Source organism: Corvus kubaryi, unplaced genomic scaffold (genome assembly GCF_017639235.1).
Source record: "Corvus kubaryi isolate FWS band 111438036 unplaced genomic scaffold, C.kubaryi_AGA036_p1.0 37354, whole genome shotgun sequence".
NCBI classification, from domain to species: Eukaryota; Metazoa; Chordata; class Aves; order Passeriformes; family Corvidae; genus Corvus; species Corvus kubaryi.
The window spans coordinates 8,430,314-8,443,029 of NW_024581116.1; the positions used below are offsets into that span (position 1 = coordinate 8,430,314).

The 12,716-nt window shown below is 38.9% G+C and overlaps 1 long non-coding RNA gene across 2 annotated transcripts in view; it reads right to left on the bottom strand.

Moving 5' to 3' along the window:
- Positions 1-3,674: 3,674 nt before the first annotated feature.
- The window catches only part of LOC121666938, a 49,393-nt gene continuing 40,351 nt past the window's right edge, over positions 3,675-12,716 (bottom strand). The window contains exon 3 of one of the 2 annotated variants that reach the window (XR_006016847.1): positions 3,675-3,875. This is a non-coding gene — a long non-coding RNA (uncharacterized LOC121666938). Of the gene's footprint in view, positions 3,876-8,614; positions 9,579-12,716 lie in introns of those variants that run through there. The other variant, XR_006016848.1, reaches the window with a different exon arrangement.

Genomic DNA, 12,716 nt, shown 5'->3' on the forward strand with positions numbered 1-12,716 from the left:
GTTCATGTGCCCACATTCAGTCATCTGCACTGCAGGGATCTCTATCTGAGCTTATTGCCAACAGTCTCTTTTTTGCCTGTGAAGAGAAACAGTTGCTTCTAAGGTGACAGTCTCATCCTGAAGTAGATGCCTGAACTAGATGTGGTAAGACTTCACTAACAATAAAAAACTCAGGCAAAGGGTACTGGCTGAGGCATGGTTTTCTATATTGCAGAGGCCTATATTTGGGTGAGATGAATCCCTCTGCTTGTGTTTGGGCAGTTTTCACATAGAGAAACAGCCCAGTTTTGATGTTAATGAGTGACTTGCTGTTGGAACCCTGGATTCTGAGAGTTTCAGCCTTTCAGTGCTGAGAGGCAGTGATCCTCAGAAACACACTGTATTCAATCCAAAACCCTGGGAAAAGTTTCCTAAATTGTGTGATAACACTGAGGTTGTTGCTGTGTAATTAAAAGTTATGTCACTGGGTGAAATATGTAGAAATGTAGAAAATTAGGTTTAGAACATATAGGTTATAATAGGTTACAACATGGAGGATTTTGGGTGTGGATTTTTGTCTTCTTTCTCCTTCTTCTTCACAAACCTGAATGTTCTGTCATTCGATTAAAAGTTCCACACTGGAGAACTTGAAAAGTTAGTAATTGGGTTGTAAGTAAAAACATATTTTATAATTGGTTAGTTTAGACTTTAAAAAGCTTGGAGAAGTAAAACTCATGGCCATTTCCCACCCTTCCAACAAAGAGGCACACGCTGTGCAGCTGTGTTACTGATAAGATATAATAAACAATAAGTCCAAACAAGAATACTCGATCTCCTGTGTCTCAATTCAAACTCTGAGTAAAAAGAACTCGAGATGTAAGAGAAAAAGTAATAGCTTGTCACCTAGTTTGTGCTTGGACTCAAGTAAGCTCTAAAAGAAAGATGTCTCTCAAATCCTCAGGGAGTTACAATGCTGGAGGACTCCCTGGGAGTACCAACATGCTCCAACAAGAGAAGAATCTTGACAGAATGTTGCTATGGCATCTTTCAAAACACCAGGAAAAGGCCCCCACTGTGTGTACAACTGTGACCATGTCTCCCTGGCAGAGGGAAGGTTATGTTCCCCTTTACCCTGTAAAATTCTGGAATGGCATCTCCCACAGGAGCTTGTAGCCCTGTTCACAGGGCTCTGACCTTCTTGCTGGAGATTTCTATCAGGCCAGAAGATTGAAACATTTCTTGAGCCAGAAAGAGAGAGCAGGTGTGACTCTGATATTTGATTGCTAGTAATTAAAGACTTGGGGGCATAGGCAGAATTGGGTGAACTGGGTTACAGGCAATTCTGTGAGAACTGTTTTACTGTTTGGCATGAGATAAATCTTGGCTAAAGTATATGAAATGCAAAAAAAAGAAAATATATATCTCAAAGGAGGAAAAGTATTTCATTTGAGTAAAGGAAATCAGTGAATATTGTAGTTTTGCAGCCCATGTCATTTTTAATAAAATCTGCAGGTGGCTTGCTTCTTGTATAGCCTAATGTTACAGAAAGCAGTCAACTGTGAAAGTGTAAAACTGGAATAAACCAATAGCAAATAAGCCCAAAGTTTAGACATTTAACTGACTCTACATTCACAGGGCAAGGATGAGATTGCTGTGAACACAGCCTACATAGCTGGGAATTCTTTGCGTGTGTCCTTTGAATTTCAAGAGCAGAAAGTAGGAGTCAAGTTTATTAAAGCTGATAAGGGAGGTGGAAGATTTTGTAGGAGTGTGCTTGAGCATGCTGACCTCTCCCAGACTTCCTTCAGTTAGCTTTTTTGTGAGTCTCCAAATCCCAGAGGCTTTGGAGCTCGATTCTGAGGCTGTAGTAGGCTGTATTTAAGCAAATATTTGAATAGCTTTTCAACTCTTGTTCAAACACATGCATTGCTCAGCAGAAGTTCAAGGGTTAATAAAAGCACACAAACATAATTTATTATAAGTTTTTCCTTAATGTGTAGAATGAAGACATTTTCAGTAACATTTTAGCCATTTTGCAGCTCATACAATATAAAAAGGAGAAGTTTAGGTTGCATATCAATTATGAAAACACTGGATTTTCTGCTGCTTTGCATGGGAGGATCACAGTTCACTTTCTGGCAGGAAGAGCAACATTCTCAGAGGTGCCCCTTCATGTTAGGGCTGATTTTACTCCATACCTGGAAACTACATAGCTCTGATTTTCACTGCAAAGGAGACTTTTATATTCTCCTTGGACATTTAGATCTTTCTCTGGAAAAATGAGTCCTATCCATATCAAAATTTGACATACAGAAATGACAATATTAAAAATCTATGGTGAATACATATTGCCATTATGTTAGTTAGTAATCAGGTCAGTAAAACCCTCATGACTGCTGCATCAGTTTCAGCAAGTGCTGAAATGCTGTATGGCAGTTTCTGGAAGGAATGTAAAAGTCTGCTGCATGGGAATGTAACTGCTTGGGGAATAAGGCACACTGTTTTGACCCAAGTTTGAATTTGTTCAGGACAGAAGAGTAAGTATTACAAAATTCCCTTAGGGGACTTGAATTTGTTCCATCTACCCTCATAATGTGGTCACTACTTGTCACTGGCTCGTCAGGTAGTGACAAGTGAAGTCTTGCTGAAGTGACACTATTAGTCACTTCAGTAGGACCCTACACATGGCTAGTGAAGTAAATGGAAACGATCTACATATGTGGGAGAGGTAGCTGAACCTCAAAAGCACTCCAAAGGCTCATGTGGGTCATTTCAAAGCCTTTGCTGTCTTCTGGGGAGGGTGGGCATCTCATGGGAGCATTCTTATGAGAGATCAGATTGGCTAGAAAGAAATGTATTAGCAGCTGTTCGTGCAATATCCCAGGAATTCAGCTTATTTTCTCCTAATTATGGAACTTCAGGAAAGATTATGGTTTGAATTTAAAAACAAAATGAAAGTTCAGAAGTATCCTTATTTTATCCAATTTGGCTAGGTAATAATCTTCCACGCACTCTAATGGGTGTTTATTGCTTCATTTTGTATGGGCTGGTAGCACTGGTACTAGCTAAAGATTCCTGTTTGTTAATTCTCTCTGATGGAGATATTCCCAAACTAAAAGACAGCTGCAATTTTGATGTAGCTTAAATCTGTACAGCTCTCATTATATTGTTTCAACAGATTAAACCCAGAACTTTAGATTAAAATAAGCCTCAAACTTGGAACAAATGTGGGCAGAATTTTAGACTCAGTTTGATTTTCTGTTAATTTTTAAATTTAATTTCTAAGTTGCAACATTAAAAAGTGGTTTGTTGTTTCATGTGTATAAAAGCTGCTGTGTTACAATGGCTTAAGTACATATCATACCTTATTCAGATGTATCCCCTATATTTACTCTGTAAAGTTTATCCCATACAGATTGTTTATACTCAACTTTGTTAACAACAGAAAGTTTAACGATAAACAAAGAACCTTTACTCAAATAGTTTAGGCCAGGCATTTTTAAACTAACCTCCAACTTATAATTACTTTACCTTTATAATGGAACATGATGGCTAAACTTAGGTAAATAAAAATCATGTAATGTTTCTGTTTAACTTCCTTGATAGTAGAGATGAAAATTCTAGACTGAAATGATATTGTATGACATGAACCAACAGTCTGGCTAAATAGTCTTTTCCTTCTCTTTTGGCTGTCTGGATCAACTCTTTGATGAGTTCAGTAAAAAAGGACACAACTGATGGTAATCTCCTCTATGCTAATTTTACATGAGTGAAATTTTGCTGGCTTTGATTACTTTATTTCTGAGTTACCCCAGCGCAAGATTACTGAGGAGCTGAAGATGTCAGTCCTTGGTGTAAACAGGTGTAGCTTTAATGAAAGGATCATAGTCATGTGCCTGTAAACAAAGAGAGAAATAAAATTTTCTGTTTTATTTCTAATCTCAGAGTTACTGTTTACATGGTCTATTTAAATAAGAAAGTTCATGTATCATTCCATAAATAATAAACAGATATTTCAGGTACTTTGCCAGGAGGAGTATACTTAGCAAAGGGAAGGAATGCTGAGGTCCACCTGTAAAATTATTTGTTCTTATAAGCAATAACAGGCATATGTTCTACATCATATTTGGGCCCAGTCTCTGTGGCCCAGAACCAAAGTAAACACATTTTTCTGATGTAATTGTTTATTCTAGTTGAATTAGTGCAACACAGTCATAGCTGTGAGAAACATTTTATTTGGATCAGCTCTCAACCAGAGCTCAGAGAGGTTGCCTACCTGGCAAATCAGCAACAGTAGCTTGTTTTCGCAAAGTCCTCCAAGTTTTTTACTCAGAGGAGCATATAAAAACATTTTAAAGAATGGGTTGTGGTCCTTCTCCAGCTGACACTTGAGTAAATCAGAAGTAACTGCAGCGAAGTCAAATGCAGCCCTCCCAGTATATGTGAGATGGGCTTTATGTTCCACTCCCTTGCTGTTTCCCACTCTGACGTACTTGACACTCAGAAGAATGTACTCACACACTGTTTGGGCACACATGCCACAGCTTTTTTCCTGTCCCTTGATTTCCTTGTGCAAGTATTGGCTACCGGATGAATGTGTAGCAGTAGTAACAATAACGCTACCTGGGTGCTTCACTGGAAATGCCTGCATTGCACTAACTACTCCTTTGGAATGATACAACTACTTTCCCCCTTAACTATCCTCATTCACATGCCTAAAGAGGGAGGGAAAGTAGGAAAAGAATGTAAAAATTTTCACCCAGCACAAGAACACCATGTGCTTTATACATGATACACCTTTGAAGAAAAAAGTGTAAAGTTACAATGGGAAGATTTTTTTTTTCAAAGATTTAAAAGTTCACCATAAGCTTCTAGAAATACTGAACTAAAAAATCTCTCTGTTTTGACTTTGGGAGGCTCATTATGTTTTAGGAAGATTAAAACCATGTATGCCTCTGTAGACAAGTATATTAAGAAATAAATAAGCCATGGGTAAGCAACTGAGGTTGGGAAACATGGGAGTAAATACATAAAATGCTGGCTGACTAAAACTATTTTCAAAATAAAGGTGTTATTTTGTACACATTTTCAGGTATGAAAGGGATTACACAGTTTGATTTATTCCATATTTCTGTGGGATTTAAATATGGAAGTTCCAACTTTTTATGTATAATTTTTTGGAAAACAAACAAAAATTTTATCCCTTTTGAGGGGCACTCAAAAGTGAAATAAAAAAGTTTTAAATTAAAAGTTTTCCAAGCCATTTTTTTTTACCAGATTCCTGAAAAAGTTCCACTTTAATTCTATTATGGATTATTACTATTTACTCCTTCCTCATTATACATAGAGATCTGTTACTCATACATCTAAAGCAATAATGAAATATTCAGACTATTTCTTACCAGCAATGGAAGGGATGAATGGAGAAAGAAGTTAGGAAAGGAAGTGACAGAGAAGAAGGGGACAGTTTTAAGTCTAAGGCACTTTCAATGCGCTTTTGCTTTACTTTAGCAATGATCAAGTAAATTGCAAGAACAAGAGCAGTTAGTCACAGGAGTTTTCAGTGTGATTGCCCGAAGACTGAACTTAACATTTTATCACAGACCATCGAATTGAGAAATCTCACTGGCACAGTGTGTGCACATGGAAAGGAACTGATGTAGCATTCCTCTATGCAGTATTCCCAAGTGATCCCCAGAAAGCCATCTAGTTATTTAACAGATAAACTATTTTTTATTTTTTTGCACATATACAAATAACTAATGCTGAAAACTATCTTTCCTCTGTTTCCTATATTGTTACACAGGTGGTTCATTCATTGAAAACACCCTCTGCTGTTCCAGATAAATTATAGTACAAACAAACAATGGAAACCTCTGCCCTGGCAACTGAAAAGAAAGATCCCAGCCATTGCATTTGTAATGTTTCTCCAGCTTTATTCACTCTTCAATCAAATCCTTCTGTGAATCAAAAAGAATTAGCCATAAGCCATTTTAAACAAAAGATGTACATCTGGAAAGAGATTACCTAAGCAAAAATGTACAACAGAAACCTGCAAGTCACAAAATGATAATCTTTCTGCATTCTTAAAGTCTTAAGCCAAAATGCTTTGCTTATATTGTAAGTTTTCTGTTTGGGCCTCTTCTGTCTATACTCTCTCATGAAATGGACTTTTCAACATGAGGAGGGAAATCTGGTTCTAGACGTTTAGCTGGATTGAGCAGCTTGTTAACTTTCATCCGCTGGGCCATGCTGATCTTCTCCAGTGTAGATGTGGCATTAGCCAGTATCAAATCAGTCTTTGTGTTTGCAATTTCTCTTTTAAAAACATCTTTCACGTCTTGGTAGTTTTTCACTCAGCCAATAAAAGCTACTTATGCACAGAATATAAGGTTTTCAGTACTACTTTTAACCTGATTTTCTTAGGGGATTAATGACAGAGTCCAGTGTATTTAACTTCTGCCTAAAACTCAGGCATTTAAAAGTAGTAGACACCTCCCTTCCTAGCTGAAAATCTCCCACAGATGCTTTGCAAATTTTACTGGTCATGCAATGCCAGAGATGTCTGCTGTCAGGACACAGTGCTTGACTCTTCCTAACACAGTGATCCAGCAGAGTATAAATTGTGCCTCACGCTGCCTCAGAAACTGAAGTTAGTGTGCTCAGCACTGGAACTAACTGAAGTCAATGGAGACAGAAAGGGGAATTAATTTTATAAGCAACTGCTTTGAATAGTAAGGAAAAATACAAACATATGAGGAAAAGACAAAATCCTGAGTTCCTTGTTGGGTCACAAGAGGGAGAGAGGAAAGTAAAATATGCTGGGTCTCCCTTGTAAGTTCTGAGGTCTCCTACACCTTTCTCCAGGGACAGCCCAGGCAACTTAGGCAATTGGTTTAGGGTTGCTAAAGCTAGAGCTCACTGCCTGTGTACATAGCTGAACACCCCCTCTGATTACTCTTGATTTTGATGATTGGTTTCAGCCACATTTTATATATCTTTCAAAGCTGAAGTTCCATCATGCACTATGAAAACAGACATCTAGGTAAAGGTAGGAGGCCTTATCAGTGTTGCTGAAGGAAAAGGTATGGCACAAAGTCAGCTTTCACAGAGAAAAACTTCATATGACTTGTTCTCATAATTAGTCACTGTAGGATGGAGAATTCTCTCCTCTAAGGACTGTGTGATATCTAATAATTTATTTTCCCTCACTTTGAAATATTCACAGCATCTCTCCCCCATGTATATTGTCTGACAATCATCAAGAGTGAATTAATGTTGTAACATTTGTATCTTTCATCTAAAACTGTGAGCCAATCATGAAACACAAATCTGTCAGAAAAAAGGATTCCTTTTCTTGACTATCATGAAATGATCTCTCTTAAGTACTTCAACCACACTTCTTATTAAAATCTGAAAAAAAAAATTTTAAATTTTTTTCCTAGTATGAAATAATTCACTGAAAAAATGGAGTGAATTAAAAAAGAAAAAGTAAAAGGAGAATGTGTGTAAATAGAGAGATTGTCTTATGGGGAGGCAATAAAAAAGGAAGGCATAGTACATTGATGGAAGTGTACTACTGGTACTGATATACTTAGCATTGGTAAAACTGTTTTTCTAGTAAACTAGAATACTTCACCCTTTGCTGTGCTGTATTTAGCAGCCATAAACTGGACTTTACTCATGTGAAGGGGTAAAGGATGCCCACACAAACTATAGGTTGCAGTCACTCAGAAATTCCAAAAGAGTAGGAAGGGCAGTAGTTGTTCTCCATGCCCCTCAAACATCTCAGTAATTTTGTTCCATGATTGCCACTCCTCAAACCCAACTGTTTCAATGGTGAGAAGAAGCCTAGGAGAGGACACACTTTTGATTTTAAATAGAATGAAATAAAAACTAGCTTAAGGAGAGTCAGAAGAATGGTGCTAAAATAGCTGAGAAACCTTTGGAATAAATACTAGGAATAAAAATATATTTGCAAATGTTATATATGTTTTATGATGGACTCTTGCTAAAATGGGCAAGGGAAAAGAATCTAATTTTCTTTGCATTTTATTGAGAAGGGCAGCCAGAAGTACTCCCACATGCTCTAGAATATAGATAAAAGCCAAGGCTGGAGTAGCACCAATGTCAGATATCAGGCTGGAAATCAGTTATTTAATTTTCCAGAGGCCGACTGTACACGTTTTACAGGAGCACAAAATGAGTTTCATTCCATTCTTCCTGAAGGTCTCAAGAGACCTTTGAAAAGAGTTAGGAAATGTTTGCAAGGTGGTATGCAGTTGCACCTTTCATAAAGGAGAAACAGAAAGCAAACCACTGCTTGTGCAATAAAATAGCATTTTACCTCTTTGGGGGCATTTTGCTGTGTTTTTTTGAACTCTGTCAACTTCCACTTTGAAATAGCCAGGCCTCCTAATGGAAGTGCCTGAGTTTCCAGTATGGCCTGTGGTAAGAATGGATGCACTTGAGTGCCTCGAGAGAAGTTCTGTCTATGTGACTTATATACCCACAGGAGAAGTAAGAATTTAATCTAGGAACTCTAGTTTACTACACCCGGGACATTTAGACAGAAGTTCAGGACTTATTTTAGGTGAACTGGATGAGCTTACACATTCATCAGAGACCTATACTTTTAAACTCTTTTCTAGTATTTTGTCAGAGTTCCTTGACTTTGTATTACTCATTCACAGTTAGAGCACTGAAATGTTTGAAGACCTGTCTGGATTCATTTACTCAATGCAAAAAATAATCCAGTGATTGGTTTTGTGTTTAGTATTTGTTTCTATAGTAGAATCTCATTAATAAATATGATTACTGTTATAGCTTCTTGGATTAATTAAAAGGTATTAGTTTATTTTCCACAGTATTTCTTGATTTTGTAGAAAGTAGCAATACTTGGTCTCCTGCACCCATCTCTTTTTATGTATCTGAGATATCTTATCATACATCTGCACAGATCCATTGTTTTAAAATGCAGTCATTCCACTGATCTTAAATTTTATTTTGTGCATACCAGGTGGATAAGTGCTTTTAAGAAACGACTTTTGCAGTTGTGTTGTTTAGTGATTGTTTTCCTTCCAGATTTATATTCCACATACGTTCTTTATTAATGGAGAGAGAAAAATGCAAAAATGTGAAGATCTTGCCCTTTCCTTAGTGCTCATTTTGGAGCTGTATCAGGGGTACATTGAACAGCCTTGTTTCAAGCCATGAACTTATGAACTGATGATTTCATGAAATGCAACCCTAACTTCTATTATAATATAATCCTCATGCCCTTCATGACACAATTTTTCTTCAGATTTGGACCTCTCTTTATTTTCTCTGGGGTGACAAGGAAGTACATGCCCACTTCCATTGCTGTGTGATGTGGCATCTCTTGGGTGATCAGATAGGCAGTTACTGAGTACAAACAGCTCCCTCTGAAATCAGTGCCTGAATGCTTTTGCTGGGCAGTGGGTGCATGATCCAGTCCCAGGGTAACAGTGTGTTTGGTCTCCTCATCTGTCTCCCAACAGTTGACTGTTAATGTAGTTTCAAACTTCTTTTCTTTCCACGTTAGAAAGTGAACTGGGCAGCCATTCAGAGTTCTTCTTCTGCACAGAGAGGAAAGGTAAGCTGCTATTACTTTATCAGGGTCTTGTCTATGAAATTAATTAATTTCCATTAACTATTCCTTTTGTTGGTTTAGAAGTAAAACTCTATTTCTCCCCAGAAAAAGTTAGCAAGAAAAGGTACAAAAAACCACAGCAGTGGCATATCCAGCAGCCAGCCAGCTTCTGTTGCTTAGGTCCACTATAGAAACAGAACTTAGTGTATCCAAGTCTGTACTCAGTTCCATCATGTTGATGGAGAAAAGCAGCCTGGAAACCCTCATCTGTGCGGTGAGACAGGGAGGAGGGAGGTGTTGGGGATCACCAGGTGGCGCTGGAAGATGCTGCGTGCCGAGCTGAGCGGTCGGGCTGTGAGCACCGCTCAGCTCTCGCTTGCCTCTGGTCGAAGGCTGTTGTTTGAAAAGCTGTCAGGAGAAACATCAAAGTTGCCTTCTTGCTGCAATTTCCCCTGAAGGGCTATTCTGTTTCCTGGGCACTGTTTCCTAGGCAGTTGGGTTTGAGTGGAGTTTTCAGAGAATCATAAAAGCATAGAAAATTTGGGTTGGAAGGGACCTAAAAGATCGTCTCGTTCCAATCCCCACGATATGGGCAAGGACACCTTCCACTAGACCAGGTGGCTCAGAGTTCTATCCAACCTGTCCTTGAACACTGCCAGGAATGGGGCATCCACAGCTTCTCTGGGCAATCTGTGCTGGTGCCTCACCACCCTCACAGTAAAGAATTTCTTCCTAACATCTGATCTAAACCTAGCCTCAGTTTGAAACCATTCTCATGTTATATCACTACATGCCCTTGTAAACAGTTCCTCTCCAAACTTCTTGTAGGTCCCCTTTGGGTGCTGAAAAGCTGCAGTAAGGTCACCAAAGGGAGCATTTCTTGCTTGGGTGCTCAGCATCCTGCTGATGGTAAAGGCCTGGGGCAGGAAACCTGCAGCCCTCCTCCTTCAGCAAAATACCCAATGGAGCAGCAGGAAGAAGTAGACCTTGGGGTCTGAGCCTTGGATTCACCTGCTTGAGCCTGCCTGTCTTGCTGGTCAACTTACCTAACAATTAAATAAAAATGGCTGAAAATACTGGCTCCTGTGTGGCTGAATAAATTCTGTTCAGCTTTATGATTGGACTGTATTCATTGTAAAATGTGCTATGCATTAGTGGTTTTTAGTTGGTGGTATCCCCAAACACCTTGCAGGCTGATAACCAAGCGTGAGACTTCTACTTGCATGCTCTGTAATATTTCCATTTCAGAATTAAAATAAAAAGAAGAAAAAGGAAAACCAAAACAAAACCCCTAAATGCCATCAGCAATTGAAAAAAAAACCCAAAATACAATAGAACTGTGCATATTATTTGGGAACAAAAGGTGAAAAAACTGTTTATTTATTTGAAACTATTTGAGAATCACTAGAGTTGATATGACCTTTCCTGTCACATATGATATTTTTCATGTTTAATTTTCAATTAAAAATGTAATTGTTTGATTTTGTTATTGTTGTTCATAAAATCATAGAATCAGAGAATATGCTGAGTTGGAAGGGACCCATCAGGATCATTGAGTCCAACTCCTGGCCCTGCACAGCACCATCCCAAGAGCCACACCATGTGCCTGACTGTTGTCCAAACACTTCTTGAATTCTGTCAGCTTTGGTGCTGCGACAACTTCCCTGGGGAGCCTGTTCTAGTGCCCAACAACCCTTTGGGTGAAGAACCTTTTTCTGATATCCAACCCAAACCTCCCCTGATACAATTTCAGGCCATTCCCTCTGGTCCTGTCACTGTCACCAGAGAGAAGAGATCAGTGTCTGCCCCTCTTCTTCCCCTAATGAAGAAGCTGTAACTGCAGTGAGGTCTCCCCTCAGTCTCCTCCAGGCTGAACAGACCAAGTGACCTCAGCTGTTCCTCACATGACTTCCCCTCAGGGCCCTTCACCATCTTTGTTGCCCTCCTTTGGACACTCCCACATAGTTCAATAACTTTCTTATATTGTGGCACCCAAAACTGCACACAATATTCAAAGTAAGACCTCACCAGTTGTTTAGAAACATAATTTGGAGAAAAATAAAAGAGAAATTGGAAAGCATGCTCTTTTTGTTCTATTTGAGAAAATGGATAGCATTAATTTACTTTTAACCTTTCATTGCAAGTATTTACTGTTTTGGCTATCTGTACAGCTAACTATAACAGGACTATGACAGTCTCCCATCAGGATGAACATATTTAAAATGAACATATTTCTCTTCTTTCTTTCCTGTTTCCTATGAGTTTGCCCATTCTTTTCTGGTCACAGTTGGTTGGGTTGTCTGATTTGCGTTCAGTATTAGTGCATGGAGAAAAGTGTCACCTCTTGCATTATTAAAATCACTCCCTGCAGCCTCTGGGGATCTCTATATGTCTCTGCTTCTTGTATGACCCATCTTGATCCTGTTTACCTTGTAAAATTTGACTGGATCACAGCTCAAAGGGCTGTGGTAGATGTACTGTCTGATTTTAACTCCTTGATGACCTCAGAGAAGTTCCTGTATATGGATATGCACATGCCCATCTGGGGCTGCATCCGGTGAGGTGCAGAGCAGCATGGCTCTGCTCCAGCAGAGCACTTAAACCAACTGCTCACACAGAGCCACTGGGCTCGAGCCAAGAGGGAGGTACTGTGATGTGACCTGCACTGTGAATTGCATTCAGATTTATGGCTAGAGCTGGCCTGAGAATGACGATAGGTAATCCAAACATGGTGTTCATTTTACATTGAAAGGGGCTATTCACAAAGGTTTGCTCAGTCTGATAGAGTCAGAAGGCTCCCAGGGGAAGCCCACCTTGCTCCTGTCCCTGTAGAGGATGTGTCTAGAGAGATCAAGCTTGTGACCACCAAGTGAAGCTTTATGAATACTCTCAAAAATGTCATGCAAATTGTATTTTTCTAACCTACTCCAGTTCTTAAACTCTGGGTAAGTTTTCTGAAAGGTTCTAAAGCATTCCAGGATTTTTGAAAGTGTTGCCATTTCACTTAATCCCCAAGGAAATGGCAGAGTATCCTGAAATGTGTATCATTGAAACTTCCTTTCAATGCTGGTGTTAAAGACAGCTTTATCCTTGCAGGTTTTCAGTTGTTCCTCCAGGTCACTGA